Source organism: Muntiacus reevesi, chromosome 1 (assembly GCF_963930625.1).
Source record: "Muntiacus reevesi chromosome 1, mMunRee1.1, whole genome shotgun sequence".
Lineage (NCBI taxonomy): Eukaryota > Metazoa > Chordata > Mammalia > Artiodactyla > Cervidae > Muntiacus > Muntiacus reevesi.
Window position 1 is genome coordinate 177909675 of NC_089249.1, and position 17186 is coordinate 177926860.

Consider the following 17186-nt stretch of genomic DNA (forward strand, 5'->3'; position numbering starts at 1 on the left):
TGACTGTAGCCTGCCAGGATCCTCTGTCCGCGGAGTTCTCCAGGCAAGAATGCTAGAGTGCCTTACCATTTCCTTCTCCAGGAGATCCTCCCCACCCAGGATCAAAGCTGCATCTCCTGCACTGCAGGTGAATTTGCTTACCACCGAGTCACGGGGGAAGCCCAGACAATGAGTAACAACAACAAAATTCAACAGAGAGTACAGGCAAGAAGTTAAGGCAAAACCTGAAGTTATGAAATAGAAAATAAGCAATTTTTAGAAAGAAAAAAATGATTGGTTCCTTGAAACTGAGAAGAGAATATAGCTACAGAAAAAATGTGTAAAATGCAGCATTGATATAAAAAGTGAAAATCTAAATAAAATTGATAGCTTTCTAAGAAAATATTACCAAGACTTTCCCATAAGGCATTATAGACTGGATGCTTATGCCCAACCAATTCATATGTTGAAACTGTAAGCACCGCATGTGGCGGTTAGGAGGTGGGGCCTTGGCAAGTGACTGTGTCCAGAAGGTGCAGCCCTCACAAAGGGGGTTAGTGCCTTTAGAAGGGACCCCAGGGGCCCCCTTCCACCTCCCAGCACGAGCGGACACGGGAGCGGTCGGGCGTCTGTGAACCCGAGACAGGCCTCACCAGACAGCAGATCTGCTGGCACTTCGGCCGTGGACGTCTAGCTTCCACAAGCATGAGAAGTAAGTGCCTGTTGTTTACAAGCCTCCAGCCTACGGTGCTCTGTTACAGCGGCCAGAGCGGATGAGACACAGGGAGGGGAGCCCTGAGTGGTCCAGTCACACCGGGGGAGCACAGATGCAGTAAACGGTCTGGCTTCCCTCACACAGGCTCGGGCATCAGGGGCTGTTCCGGGGGCACGTCCTCCCGGCTCCCTCAGGAGCATCATATGTGTTATTTAAAATGATCTAAAGCAGGAAAAAGCAGGGCACGATCCCTGGTTTGTTCTCTGAAGGTAGCATAGTCCTGAGATTGACGCTGACAGCAGTGCGGAAGGGAAACTGAAGACTAATAGCGCTTCTAATGTAAATGCGGAACTCCTAAGTGGGGTTGGATAGTACAGTTGTCTTGACCGTGTGGAATTTGTTCCAAGAATGAAAGGATGGTTCAACATTCGGAAATCTTACAGTGAAATTCATTGCGTTAATAGTATAGAATAGGAAAAATCATGTTACATTGATCAATGCTAAAAATACATTTGATAAAATTCAACAGTTACTCTTGACATACACTCTTAAACTCAGAATAGCATGAATCTTCCTAACCTCAAAAAGAAATAAAATCTTAACATCAAACATAGCCTCCATAGCTCTCACACATGGTACATGCGTGCTCGATTACTCGGCCGCTTCCACCTCTCTCTGACCCCGTTGACTGTTAGCCCACCAGGCTCCTCTGTCCGCAGGATTCCCCAGGCAAGAATACTGGAGTGGGATGCCATTTCCTACTCTTGGGGATCTCTGCAACCCAGGGATCAAACCCATGTCTCTTGCATCTCCAGCATTAGCAGGCAGATTCTCTACCACTGGGGTTGAGGAAGTCCCTCAAACATGGTACCCTACTCTGTTTTCAATGTGACATTTACTTGTCCATGAACTTGTTTTATTTTTTCTTTTTTAAATTATGCAAATGTGATAACATGTTTACAGGAGACTTGGAAAATACAGAACAAATTCACATATAGTTCTACTGTATATTGCAATTGTTTGTTTCATTTATTTTCTTGTTTACTTCCTCTCTTCTTCCATGGTCAAGGATCTCGTTTGCCTTGTTCATGATTGTGCACCCAGAATCAAAAACAGTGCCTGGCAGGAAGTACAGGCCAAAAAATATTTGATGAATGGCTGAACAAATAAATATTGGGAGGAACAACTCAACGTATTTCCAAAAAGGTTAAAAATCAAACAAGGATGGATGGTGTTGCTGTTGAAGTTCAGTATTATGATTCTTCTATTCCATGTGAGGACAAGAGAAAACAAATGCCAAATCTAAGTGTGGAAAACAAGAAAGTTACACTTTTCAGATGAGATACTTTTACTACTTAGAAAATTTAAGAAAACAGACAAGGAATTTAGTAAAGTGGCCAAATGGCAAATCAATCAGAAAAAGTTTCAGCTGTAAATGTGAGCATACGCAGGGGTGAGAAGGAGTCTCATGGAGAATACCAGATGACCAGCAGACACAGCAAACACTTGAAAAGGTGCTCAACCAAAAGTCACAGTTATGGCAGTAATAACAGCACCCACCTTCAGATCTACGAGCACCCAGTCTGGGCACCCCCAGGGGGCCAGGCCGCCTGCCACCCTGCTCAGGGGCCATGGTTTGGAAGGTGAGTGATGACACTCAGGGTGTTACGCCAGCACAAGGCCAGAGGAGACACACAAGGGCAATCATCACAGAATTGCTCAGCACCCCAAGCTGAGAGGCCCCTGAGCCCACCGGTGGACGAGTGGATACATGACGTGTGCTGCGCTCCCGTACCAGGTGCTGCCGCAGTCAGGATGAGTGGACCAGATCTACGTACAGTCGCAGGGCTCAACCCCCAAACACGCTGGATCAAAGAGGCAAACGGCCAGTGTTTACCAAGTGCGTTTGTCTACTCGAGACTTTTAACTATTGTTTACCATCCTTACAGGTATAGTAAAATCATGGAGGCATGCATTTAGTTTTACTGACCTTGGAGTTGAGTTTCTCTGGGGAGGGAGGAAGGAGAATGGGGTTAGGGAAGGGTCATTAGGAGCTTCGACTGTCTGTGGGATATTCATGGCTTTGGTCATTAATGAGGTGTGAATTACACACAGTGAATGCTCAGATGTGTGCCAGTTGATTTCAGTTTCGACTCAGCAAGCCAGCCCCTTCCCGCCGCTCCCAGGCGTTCTCACGTGTCCCTCCCCAGTCCATTCCCTGCCCCGGATGCGACCTCGGAGCTGATATCTAGTGTCAGAGGTTCCTTTGCTGATTCGAGAATCTCAGTAAATAGAATCGTACTCTTCCATGTCTGGATGGTTCTAGCACAGTATTTCTGAGCTTCACCCACGCTGTTGAGATATCAGCAGGCTCGCTCTTGTCACGGTTGAGTAGGGATCCCGTCCATAGCTACGCGGAAGTTTGTTTGCCGGAGTCCTGCTGACGAACATCTGAGTTTCTAGTCTCTGGCTATTATTAATAATGCCTGAACATTCTTGTACAAGGCTTTGGAGAGAACATATATTTTTAGTTTCTCTTGAATCTAAAGGGGAAATGCTGAGTCATAGAAAAAAATATGTGTGTGTGTGTGTGTGTGTGTGTGTGTGTGTGTGTGTATACACTTTCCAAGAAACTGCAGTAAAAATTTTCATTCCTGTCAGTAGTGTAGGAGGTTCCACTTACCTCACAGCCTTGCTGACATTTGGTAGTGTCAGCCTTTTTAATTTTAGCCATCCTATGTTCCTTGATACTTCCTAGATGACTAATGATAAGAACTTTTCATATGTTTATTGATCACTTGTAGATTTTCATGTGTGTGTGAGAAGTTGGTTCAAGTCTTTGCTCATTAAGAAACAGTTGGATATTTCTCTATTATTAAGTTGCAGGATTCTTTACGTAACATGGATGCAACTCGTTTGTCAACCGTGTGCGCCTCAAATATTTTCTACCAGTTTGTGGTTGGCCTATTTATTTTCTTGAGGATGTTTTTGACGAGAAGTGTTTAGTCTTTATGAAGTTCTGTTTATCTTTGTGTGTGTGTAGTCAGCCTATGACGTCTGTGAGTGTTTCCTCCTGTGTTCCTGTGTTTGCTTGGAGCTTTTACCTGTTTGTTGTTTTTGCTTTTACCTTTAGGTTCATGCTGCAGCTTGAAATGATACCCGGTGGTCCGAGCACCCCTCACTGGCCCTTCCTCTGCCTGGCGGGCCACACTGGCCCTCGACAGAACCTGCTGACCGTGTGTCTTGGGTCTGTTTTTACACACTCTATTGTGTTGCATTGATTAATTGGTCTTTTCTTTTTACAGTACCACACTTTCTTGATTACTGTAGGCATCAGTACATTTTATTGTTTTAAAAAACAGGATCTGAGGTAAAAGGAGGAAAATGTTAACATTTGTTAAATCTAGTGGTGGGCACAAGGGTTTTGAAGCCTCTCAAAACATCTAGAAACATAAACATGTAATGGAAGACAGGTTCCAGTCACAACAGCAACAAAAACTTACAGTTCCTAAGAATATATTAATAAATGGACAAGTTCTTTATTTAAAAAAAACAAAAAAGTTTATTGAAGATATTAAATTTATATGAGTAATTGAAATATAGAATACTTTCCTAAAAGGAAAGACTGAGTATTATAAATTTAATGTAATTTCTATAAAAATCATAGGAGTATTTTAGGAAGGTAAAATCATCCTCAAGTTAATCTAGGCAAAGTCAATAAGACTGACTAGCAAGAAAAAATTGAAATAAGCAAAAGAAAAAATGTAAAGGGAAATTGATCTACGTTATGGGAACCCAACAGCTATAATAATGATAATTCAATACTGGCAAAAGATAACTCAAACAGCTGACAAACAGATAAATGAAACAAAACAGATATAAATGAATTTACCTTGTGATCAGGTCACACGTCAAACAGGGAACAGCCAGTCTGTCTTCTGAACTGTGTTTGTTGAGTAAAGGGTCCATTTGGGGAGAAAATAAGGTGTCTTCTTGCCTGCACATACACACAGAGTCCCAGATGGACTCAAAACCTAAAATAAGAACCACAACTTCTGGTTATTTTTGTCCCACAAAAATATACAAATGCTATTTTTCATTTCTTTGGGCTATGGAAGACCTTTCCAGAACATAAGGAATCCACAGACCATAGAAGACAAACCTGACAGATGGGGCCACCTCAAAATCTAGAGCTTGAATGTCACAAAATTAGCCATACTCGGAGTTAAATTAAAAAAAAAAAAAAAGATTCGACTAGGAGAAAATGCTTATAACAAACACAAAGGATTGTGTATGTGCATCCACGATGCTGCTGTTCTTTAGTCGCTCAGTCCTGTCTGACTCTTTGCGACCCCAAGGACTGCAGCCCGCCAGGCTCCTCTGTCCATGGGATTCTCAGGCAAGAATCCTGGAGTGGGTTGCCATTTCCTTCTCCAGCGCATCTTCCTGACTCAGGGATCGGACCCTCATCTCCCGCACTGCAGGCAGTCTGAGCCACCAGGGAAGCCCAGCCGTGTGACCCTTGCTGTGATGTAAGTTCTGCCAACCCTGTGAGCTCACAAGGGTTTTGAAGGCAGAGACTGCCATGGCTGGTGGCCCTTCCTGGGTGGCCCAGGTCAGCCACATGGCTTTGGGTCATTCCTGGAAATTTGAGAAGGTCCTGAGGGTCAGGAACGGTGACCCGCACTCCGTGATACACCCGCTCCTGCTCGAGCCAGCTGCAGTGAGCCCCCACTGAGCCCTGGCTGGGGTGACCCGCAGGGTGTGGCTCTGCTGAGGTCGGGCCCTCTGTGGTGACACCCTACGATCATAGACCTCACCCACGGCTGCATTTAGAGCCCCCAGGAGCCGGCCCGAGACTCACAGAGCTGACTGGATCAGGGTGGCCGTGAAGGTGTCCGCCCCAGGCTGGTTGACAGGCTCGCCCAACTGACTCCCGGGTGCAGCCAGGCTGAGAACCACGCTTTGGGCAGCTGCGTCTGCAGCGGCTTCTGTCCCGCTGAAGTATGGTTTATACCATCCTATACCACTTCCTCCATCGGCTCCACGGCCGCAGCGGTCACCGCCAGAACGTCCCCGAGCTCGTCCAGACGACCTTCTGCCAGTGGCCGTCCAGTGGTCCGTCCACGCTCCACACTGGCTCCCAGGAACCCCTGCCCTAATTAGGCGCTTCTACTGACCCCTTCAGTTAAATTCCCAGAGTTTCTGTACTCAGAGATCCTTCATCTCCGCACTTTTTGGTGTCGGTATCTTCCTGTCTGGTTTTTTTCCACTTGAATTTGTGTTTCTCTCCATATGAAGATGTGCTTCTTAATTTTCTAGAGAATCCATCAATCATCCGGGACCCCTTTGGTGCAGACGACCCTGTAGACGGGATTCTGGCGACGGGGCGTGGGTGTCTCCAGCAGAGGGGTTTCAGCCCGAGAAATCGCGGCTCGCCGAGGGTTTCCTCCTGCCCGGAGGTCAGAAGATGACATCGCAGAAACAAAATTGGCAGCAAAGTGGCTGAAATGAGATCTTTTCTTAGATCTTGGCAGGAGAGAGGCTGACCTTGGAGGAAGGAGTTTGTGGATCGGTCCCTTGATCATCTGTTTTTCAGGAGCAGAAGGGAGGGAGCCAGAGGCCAGCCTGCACCCCGCGAGGCTGCTGCTTGCTGAGCGCTCACCAGGAGTGGCCTGCGGCCGGGGTCCTTCCACCCTGAGCCTCGGCGTCTCCGATCCACTCAGGCCTGCTCGTGGAGCAGCCATGGGCTCCCAGTTGCCCCCCACCTGAGGGGCACTCTCTGGGAAAATGGGTGACCTGGGGGGGCCCTGTGCATGGGGTCTCGGGCAGCGATGAGCGAGGCAGCCGAGTACCTGGCATCTCCTGGAGGACAGCGCGCTCCCTGGGACGGGGCGGCAGGAAGCGAGAGGCCAGGGGCCTCGTGGTCTGAGCCACATTCTGGGCGCGGGGCAGGGAGAGGAAGAGGGAGACAGCACCTAGAAATGGCAGGGAGGTCAGCAGAGCGTCCCGGGGCCGGTCGTCCACAAGCCGCAGGACCCAGGCCCGCCTGCCGGGGGCGCAGGGGAGCTGCCCTGGCCTGGCCCAGCACACCCCCTACACAAGGACCAGGGCCTTGGCAGAGCCGGGGGTGCCAGAGGAGGGCCTGCCCGCCTCCAGGAGATATCCAGCCCGTGGCCCTGATGGCAAGCCCTCCCCTAGAATGCCCCAGCGTTTGCCTCCTCGCAGGCCCACCTGGCCGGCGTGTGGGTGGATGCTTCTCCTCTGGGCCAGCCCGGCTGCCTCCCCATCTCTGCACACTTCCCCACTGTAATGGAACTGCCCTGGGGAGGTCAGGTCCCTGCTCCGAGTCTCAGGATCCTAATTCATAGAGAGCCTGCTTTCCTCAAGGGGTGCCAGCCTCAACTGAGTGAAGTGCTGAGAAGTGAGGACAGGCAACCCCAGAGCCAACCCCAGAGCTCATCCCCCATGCCTGGGCTTCAGGTTTCAGCCCTTCCCAGATGGACCCAGCAGAGGAGGAGCCCCATCCCCCCATCCCCCCCCCACCTCTGCTCCCGGAGGGACTGTGAATGTCGGCAGCCTCTCGGGGTCCCAGTGCTGCCTCGACACCTCCCCCAGCGTGGTCTGCAGCACCCCGGGCCAGGGCAAGAGTCCCAGGAGCTTGGCTGCCCCACACCCACCTCTCGTGGGGGGCAGGAGCGCAGAGGGAGGTCAGCAGAAGGCTGGCACCTCAGTCTTCCTTCCTGCCACCCTCCCAGTCGAGGGGGTATAGGGCCGGGTATACCGGCCCTATATACGTATAGGTATAGCCCAGAGGGAATTGCTGGCCTTCCCAGAAGCCCCAGGGCCAGGCAGAGGAAGGGGGTGTCCAGGTTGGGAGCTGGACCCTAGTGTTTCCCCAAGACTGGATGAAGGTCTGAGCTGGGGTCCCAGGGAAGGAACCCAAGGAAGGGACCACTGCTGACCTGGAGCACAGGGCAGCCTCAGCCTTCCCACCAGGAAACCAGGTGACCCCGTGCCCCACGGGGTGAAACCTCAGACCCTGGGGAAAGGTGAGCCTCCTGCCCCGCCCCCTTGGTCCCTCCCCTCCGCCCAGAGGCTCCTGGGGCAGGAAGTCCGTGCCCTGGGGGCCTGGGGTGCGTGTGAGTGAGAGGGATTCAGGCAGTGGAAGCCACTAGGTCGCCCAGGGACAGGGGGCGACCTGCCAAGGCCTGGGGACGCAGAATTCTTCCCCACACAGAGTTCTCATGCATGCAGAGTGTCGGGCCCCACCCCGGCCCCCTGAGTCAGGATCCGCTTGTAGACAAGCTTCCCACTGAGGACTTTTCCACCGAGGCTCGAGAGACGCTCAGCCATCAAAACAGACTTGAACCAGCAGCTTGCGATGCCGGGACCCAGTCTCAATCCCAGCTCGAACAAACCACCTTTGAAAAGTCCTCTTTGGACAGTAGGTTAAATTTATCTCCAGACAGGTGACATTAAATATAACAATGGCATCGAGCTCGGTAGGAAAATGTCCATTTTTTAGGTGCACATTGGGAGATCTGGGTGAAATCACAAAAGGTCTGGGATTTGCTTTGACACAGGGAAAATTTGGCGAGAGAACGTGGGGGCTGGGGGGCCCAGATCAAAGAAATGAGGCCGCGAAGATGCAGATGGCGGTGTGCCCGGGGTGCCAGGTGCCAGGAGCCTGATTTTGGGGTCAGTTTGCCGGGTTTCCGCCGTGACCCAGGTTGGAGATATTTAAACTTGTGACCGTTCTGCGCGTCTTTGTCGCAGCCTGTGCACGGCCCGCAGACCGCACGGATGCAGCTGTCCAGGAGGGTGGGCGTCCAGCCCCTCCACAGGGCCCGCTCCCTCACCAGCAGACCCGTCCCTGTGCAGGACGGAGGACCTTCCTGCAGTCTCCTCCCCTCCGTCCTGGTGTCGCTGTTCCCCGCGGGCCAGGCCTGCCACCTCACCTCAGCTGTCCCAGCCGCAGGTTGGAGGCTCGCAGGACGGGGCCCAAGCGCAGACGTTCACAGCCAGGTGACCTCTGACCTCGGCCCACCGCTCTGAGCCTCCCTGTCCTGCAGGTCCTCTGGGGCTGCTGGCCGCCTTGGGCTCGCCGCGGAGCGTCTCAGGCCAGAAATGCAGGTTCCCGGCCTCAGAAAGCCTGAGGGTCCTGAAGCTCGCTCACACGGGGACCCGCTGCCCTGCAGACACAGATCACGGGGAGCACCTCTCCCCTGGCTGGCTCTCAGAGCACCTTCTTCGCCATGGAGCCAGAGCTGCAGGTGACATCTGCGAGTCCACAGTGCTTTCAGGATAAACCCTAAGGTGCCCTCCTTTGCTGGCAGTGCCGGCTCCCGGGGCTGCCCTCTCTGCCTTCCATCCTCATGCCCCGGTTAACCTTTCTCTCCGCCAGGTTCAGAGAGCTGCTGGCCCCCCATCCTCACCTCGGACCTGCTCCCTGCCACTCCCTGGACTTCCCCCAGGCCACAGCCCACCGCCGAGCCTGCCCCTGCCCTGGGCCAGCACACTGCAGCCATGAGCCCCGGGGTTTCCTCACCATCTCGTTCATAGGTGTTTATTCTCATCCAGCTGACACAGAGAAGACTCTCAGTCAAGGACGGTGAACACACAAAAACATGAATTGAAGGCTCAAAACGTCAGGACCGCTCCCAGGACCGGAAAGAAATGAGGCTGAAGTTTGCCCAACAGAGGACAGAAACACGGATCTAATCGCAGAGTTGTCAGTGTTAAACACTCAACTCCCTGAGCTTAAAGAAGTCAATATGACTCTGTCAGGGTCCCCAAGACCACCCTCACGTGTGCTAGGGGTCCCCCACGACTCAGCAGAGATTCAGGACACAGAAAACGATGCAAAGCGATGTCAGTGAGAAGAAGAGGCTGGCGGGGACAGGTCGGGGACCAGGCATGAGCCTCCAGAGCCCCGCCCCACACCCACATGCCAAGCTCCCCCACACACCCATCCCCACCACCAGCCAGCAGGTGCCATCTCCCTGGGAGCCCAGTAGACACGCAGTGCCCAGAGTTTTTACTAGGGGGCTGGTTCAAGGGCACCTGTGCCTGGGGAAGGTTCCAGACCCCCAGAGGAAGCGGTGCTTGGATGGCAGGAGCCTCATTCTGCAAAGATGTTTAGGGGTGACGAGGCCCTCTCCTCCCCGAGGGCACTGGGGACCCTCGGGAACTCCAGCCCCAGGCCAGCCTCACAGGTGGCCCTCGGGAGCAGGCTGGCAGCTCTCCCGGGGGGCAGGCAGGCCTGTCTGTTAACCCTTTACTGCACAGCAGGTGGAAAACAGCTCCCGTCAAGGAGAGAAGCGAAAAGATTTCATGCTAGAAACACCGAGTGAATGATTTTAGCTGCCGAACCACACACACCTGCTCACTGGACACACGCTCGGAGGATCCACTCTCTGCCCCTTTCATGTCTGTGAAATGACTTAAGTTTCTTCTCCCGTTCATTAAGAAAAAATGTGGAACAGGAGAGACTGACACTCTGAACGCCCAGACGGTTTCAGAAACAGACACAGCGGCGGCCCTAAGCTGCGCTGTATTCTGCCATCAGGGACCCGCGAGCTCTCCGTGTTAACTCCACTCACACACCCACGCAGAGTAAACGACCTCAGTGACGTAGAAAAAAGCCTAGCAAGATGAATATGAGAGGATAAAAGTGGCCTGGTGTCAATGGAGGGTTTCCAGGGCATTTCATTTGCTTTCAGTTCAGTTCAGTCATGTCTGACTCTTTGCAACCCCATGGACTGCAGCACACCAGGCTTCATTTAAAGGGAAGCATCATCTGCTTTAAATTTATTTTATCCTTTTAAAAAATTATTTACAGTGAGCACACAATGCTTTTATCTTTTAAAATTCAATTTAAAAGGTGACTAGGGATTTGCTTGTTGGCCCAGTGTTAAAGAATCTGCCTGCTGATGGAGGGACATGGGTTCGATCTCTGGTCCGGGAAGATCCCTCATGCTGCGGGACAGCAAGGCCCGTGGGCCACCACCACTGAGCCTGCGTGCCTAGAGCCCGTGCTCGACAAGAGACGCCACCGCCGTGAGATGCCGGAGCGCTGCGTCTGGAGAGTAGCCCCTGCTCTCCGCAACTAGGGAGTGTCTCCACAAAGCAAGAAGACCCAGCGTAGCCAAAAATAATAAATAAATTTAAAAACAAAAACGTGTCAGGTAGGCACTGAATTCATTTTCTTGGGAAAATTCCTGAGGACAAGTCCTCCAGGTTCTCCATCGCATCAGGCTAAGCTGATTCACGCCAACAGCGGTCTTCCAAATATGGTGTCTTTTGAGCCTCACACATCCCCGAGATGTAGGCGAGGTGGGTGCTCGGACGCCCTGCCACAGAGACAGTCCAGGTCGGGGAGGTTAGGTGACCGGTGAGGCCAGGCCCCGGGAGGATGCAAGCTTGCTGTCTCCCAGCTGCCCTGACAGCATTAACCGGCCCCCAAAATAACTGAGCTTAGGGAGCTCTCGGTGAGGTCAGATGTGGTGAGGAGCGTGGGCACGAGTCCCAGGGAACACGGGCTGTTTCTCAACTTCTTTCCGTAAGAGCTGGGGTGTGATCGGGGCTGGCTGGGGCTGGCGGCCCACCGGGAGGGTCTCGCCAGCCCGCTAAGAGCCCACCGGGGCCAGAGAACAGCCTCCACTTCTGCATGTGCTAAGCCGGGGTGTGAGACGGTAGAACTGGGACAGGGCTCGTGAAGGAGACGCGATGCTCCCTGGAGGGACTGTGCCCAGGCCCGGAGCGACCGGAGTGTGGCCACGCTGACGGCCCACGGCGGGAAGCTAGGGTGTCGGGCTCTGAGCATGGCGGCCAGCGGCGCCCTGGCATGCGGCACCCGCAGCTGCTGACGGTAAATCCTGAAAGCAATCCCCAGGCCCGGGGGGTCCTGATGCCCGAGCGTCTGGGGCAGACCCCACAACCTGGGGCATCCTCTGCTGGGGCCGAGCCGGATGTCCAGTGCCAAGGCCGCGCTCTTCTGAGGCCTCCCCGCCCCTCCAGCTCGAGGCTGCCTCCCTGCACCTCTGCCTCCGTCGTCACACGGCCCCAGCTCCAAGTGTCCGAACCTCCCTCCTTGTAAGGACACCCGTCCCTGGAGGGGGACCATCTGAGTGCCGCCCCGTCTTACCTGGCACCTCTGCAGTTATCTATCAGAGGCTGGAGGCACAGACATCGGGGTTAGGCCCCGAACACATCTCTGGGGAGGAGCACCCAACCAGAGTGCCCGAGAGTGCGGAGCTGCATGGACCGGGCCTGTTCCCGGGGCTGCGGATGCCAGCTGCCATGAAGGCACGGGGCAGGGGAGTGGGACCAGCCCCCAGAGCCGCGTGCGGTCCTGCCCTGAGCAGCAAGTCCTTGTGGACAGCCTTCCCGCTTGGATCCCACGGTCACCTGAGCAAGGACAGTGAGACTGTCCTGGCCCGGGGCTTGGCAGAGGCCTGAGAACTCCCTGAGATTCTGACTCCTGCGGCCTGGAGGCCTCGGGGTACTTGACACCCGTGTGCTGGGCAGCTCTGGTCTCCCTGCTCACCGTAGCCCTGATGCCAGTGCAGCCTTGATTCGTGGTCCAGGCGGGGCCAGCAGCTGCTCAGGGCACCCAGAGGAAGTGACTCTAGGCGCCCCGCCCCCAGCCGCCTCCTCCAGGAAGGAGGCCAGGCCTCTCCTCTCCGGGGCCCCCTCAGTCGGCTCACAGCCCCTGTGTGGGGTCCCCAGGGGCCCGAGGACGGGGTCAGGGGTCTTCTCTCTTCTGGAAGACAGACTGGACTCCAGGCGGGTAGTACCGGTGCACCCCTCCCCCCGGCCCTTCCCCAGCACTGAGGAAAGCTCGCGTCAGCCAGCGGCAAGCCTGTTGCCAGGTGTGGGCACTATGGTGCCAGTGCTCGTCCCCCCAGGTCCCAGAGACTCTGCCATCTGAGGCCTTCCGGAGGTCAGGGGTCATCCCCAGACTGCGGGGGAGGCTGCCTCGGAGGTACCCCCAAGCACCCCCCACCTCAGCTTCGTGGCGGGTGGGCAGGGCACGGGCAGTGTTCAGCAGCATCGGAGCCTGGGGTCCTAGACGCCCCCCACATCGCGAGCCTCGGTGGGCAGGTGCCCTCAGCCCGTGCGCAGCCTGGGGGATCACAGAGGGGCACAGGGCCCACGGCGAGGGGCGGCAAACCTGGGCCAGGGGACGCCGGCCCTGGGGCAGCTCCCTCCCCGCTGGGGACCTGCGTTCACGGCCTCCGGAGGACCCGCTGGACAGGCTGTGCAGTCCCTGGCGGCATGTGAGCCCCTGGACTTCGCGGCAGAGGGGCAGGGCGACCTTTCACCTGTGTGTGTCTGCTGAGTCGCTCAATTGTCTCCGACTCTTTGCAACCCATGGGCTGTAGCCCACCAGGCTCCTCTGTCCATGGGATTCTCCAGGCAAGAATACTGGAGTGGGTTGCCATGCCCTCCTCCGGGGGATCGTCCCAACCCAGGGATCGAACCCATGTCTCTTACATCTCCTGCATTAGGCAGGTGGATTCTTTACCACTAGCACCACCTGGGAAGCCCTTTCACTGTACCTCACATCTAAAATGCAACTTCAGTTAAAAGGGAAACAGTCAGAGAGGGTTTGTCGCCGGAGCCATGGTGACTCGAGAGAGGAAATGCCAGGCGTGTGTGTCTAGCCAGCGGGGGACTTGCCACGCTTCTCCAGGAAACCTTGAGTCCTGGGTTTTGACAGTCCTCCTCTCACGCTGAACTTTAAACTGGTTAGAGCCGCTGCTCCATTTACCTGCAGCTCACCACAAAGCCTGGGTCCCGTGGTCTGACGTTTGTGAGGCCAGCGAGCACCGTCTCCCGAGGTCTGCGGGTGCAATACACAAAGAGCCTCTTCCTGGGTTCTGGGGTGTGAGAAGGTGGGGGCACCTGGCAGACCCTAGATCAAGGTTCTGCTGTATTTAAAGCAATGCTTTTTTAAGAAAAACTTTTATTTTGTATTGGAGTATAGCTGATTAACAATGTTGTCATAGTTTCAGATGGACAGCAAAGGTACTCAACCATACATATCATGTATCCAGTTGGACACGGGAGGGGCAGGGGAGAGTTGACAGATGGTGTCCAGAGCCCAGGCCTTGTGACCCCTCCCAGGGCACGACTAAACAAACAGCTGCGGACACGGCGCCTCCACAGGGCTGCTCCACGGGACAGGCTCCAAGTGGCCTGTTCCTGGCAGAGACCCACCCCTGTCACATAGGTGGTGACCTGGCCAGGCTGCACCTGCCCACCCACCCGCCAGCCAGGACTCCAGGCCAGGCTTCCACGAGCTGCACTGGGCACCCGCAGCACTGCATAGAGGGGTCCTGCCCAAGGCCACACACAGACACGGTGACCCGCATGGCCTGCGACAGGTGACAGGCCTCTGAGGACCTCCAGACAGGAAGACTCTCTGGGCAGGAGGCTTGGCCACAGCTCAGAGAGAAGAGCAGGAGGGCTGAGCAAACACAGGGACAAGCACCCAGGGAGGGGGAACAGCACATGCAAAAAAACACAGGGACAAGCACCCAGGGAGGGGGAACAGTACATGCAAAAAAACACAGGGACAAGCACCCAGGGAGGGGGAACAGTACATGCAAAAAAACACAGGGACAAGCATCCAGGGAGGGGAACAGTACATGCAAAAAAACACAGGGACAAGCACCCAGGGAGGGGGAACAGTACATGCAAAAAAATACAGGGACAAGCACCCAGGGAGGGGAACAGTACATGCAAAGGCACACATGCCTCTGTTAGGCTGCAGTAAGGGTGGCAGTGTTCCGGAGGCAGGGGTCAGGGAGGCTCAGTGAGTGGACCCAGGTGGGAAGAGGGTGGGCCGAGCGGGACAGGGTTTGGTAACCGAGAGAAGCAGCCAGAGCCCTCAGGGACTGCCGGCAAGGAAGCCAGGGCAGAAGCCAAGTCAAGGGGAGCTCCCCTGTGGGCCAGGGACAACCCTGCTCCCAGCAGGCAGGAGACCCCCAGGGTGGACACAGCTATGACCCGGGATCCCCTGAGGCAGAAGTCTCCTCCCCTGTGGCAGGTCAGGTCAGCACCAGGCCGGGCAGGGCTGACACGCCTGAGACCCCAGAGGCCATGGCAGGGCCGGACCTGAGACTGCTAGCTCCTGCAGCGGCCTGTGCCTCTGTGCCCGGGCCCCGCGTTTCACTCCTCCTGGCAGGCCCTGGGGTGGGCCCGCCTCTCCCTTTTCCAAGACCCAGCCTGGAAGCCCCTAAGACCTCCTCTGGCAGCCCCTGGGGGGGTGTCCCCTCCTCCGGGCTCTCGGGCCTGTTCAGCCTCTCCTTTCATTTCCCAGGAGGCTGCCCAGGCCCTCTGCCCACCCCTGCCCCCCACTGGCACCAGCAGGGCCTTCTCCTTCTCTTCTTTCGAGGCTACATCGGTTGAAGTGACCAGACTGGGTCCCACTCCAGAGCGAAGGCTGGTAAGGAAGGGGGGAAGGTGTCAGGAGAGTGAGCAGGGGAGGGAGGGGGTGCCCTCTGGACCCCCGTGTGCATGACAGGACCAGGCTAAGCAGTGGCGCCTGGGCCCCTTCCGTGCAGCTGCCCTGAGTTGCTGTCTGCCCACCACTCAGGGCCCGTCCCCTCGGTCTATTCCTCCGTCCATCAGAGGGACAGAGTACCCCACCCCAGCAGGGCTGTGAAGGTCCCCCAGGGGCTCGGGCCGTGACTGTCCAGCCTGGCTAAAACTTGTGGAGTCCCTCCACCCCAGGGCACCAGACAAACGTTCAGCAAGTGCTGAACGCAGGGGCTCCACAGAGCTGAGAGGCCAATCCCTGTGGAGTAAGGTCACGTGCAGGTCCCAGGGAGCGTGGCTGCCTTCTTGTCCACCGTGAAGCCTCCGAGGAAGCTGGACTGCTTCCCTGGTTACTGCGGTCCCGGCGTCAGATCCCGAAACACAGAACAGGAAGCCCCCAGCAGGCTCCAACCCGGCCCCCTGCAGTCTGTAAGGAGCAGGGTCTACTCTCAGGACGCCCGGTCAGCGCCTTCCTGGCCTGGTCACCCGCAGTGCAGCGCTCCTCCGACGTCCCAGGACACCAGCGGCCCTGCGGGGCAGGCCGCCCTCACCTGGGCCTGGCCCCTCCTGCGGCACTCGTGGTTGCATTTATTCTGCGCGCCTACTGACGCAGAGGCCGAGACTCCCCAGCAGCACCCCTTGGTTATGAGCATGGAGACCGAGCAACAGGACCCTTGGTGTCAACTCGCAGAGGAAAGGCTTATTCCAAAGGGTCAGGAAGGACACATGCTCCGGTGTGCACGTGTACACGTAGAACACACACACTTCTTTCTTTCTTTTCTTTTCAGAAAGCCTTTTATTTTATACTGGACTATAGCCAATTAACAATGTTGTGATAGTTTCAGGTGGACAGCGAAGGACTCAGCCATACACACACCTGTATGCATTCTCCCCAGACTTCCCTTCTATCCAGGCTACCTTGTAACATTGAGCAGAGCTCCTTGTGCTACACAGGAGGTCTTAGTTGATTACAGCAGTGTGTACTTGTAAACCCCAGGCTTCCCTGGTGGCTCAGATGGTAAAGAATCTGCCTGCAATGAGGAGACCCAGATTCGATGGAAGCTGCCCTGGAGAAGAGAATGACTACCCACTCCAGTATTCTTGCCTGGAGAATCCCATGGACAGAGGAGTTTGGCGGGCTACAGTCCCTGGGGTCTCAAGTAATTGAACATGGCTGAGTGACTAAGAATGCACACACATGTAAATCCCAAATGCCCTAAATATCCCTTCCCCCCATCCTTCCTTCCTGAAAAGCATAAATTTGTTCTCTAAGTCTATGAATCTGTATTTGCGGTCAGAATATAAATTGGTACACTACTATGGAAAACAGCATGGAGGTGCCTTAAAAATGGAGCTATGATGTGACCCAGTAATCCCACTCCTGGGCATACATCCAGAGAAAGACATGGTCTGAAAGGTTACGTGCACCCAGTGTTCATCGCAGTATTGTTCACAGAAGTCAAGACACGGAAGCAACCTAAATGTTCAGCAACAGATGAATGGACAAAGAAGACATGGTGCATACACACAGTGGAATATTACTCAGCCACTAAAAAGGATGAAATAACGCCATTTGCAGCATCATGGATGAACCTAGGGACTGTCATACTGAGTGACGTAAGAAGCAGAGAAGGAGAAATATTGTATGGCATCCCTTATATGCAGAATCAAAAAAGGAATGACATGAAAGGACATATATATTTCTAAAGTGTGTTTTTCCAAGAGCTAAGCAAGAGTCAGCAAGCTGTGGCCCTGGGCTGAATTTGGCCCAGGGCTCCTTCTGTAACTCAAGCGTCATTGGCACAGGTCCACACCCCATGACCGCTTCCTCACAACCACAGCAGGACTGAGAACTTTTAACACAGCCAGTATGCCCACCAAGTTGGAAATATTGTGTCTCCCATCCTATACGTGAAACATGGGGCGCCTGCGCCCGCCAATC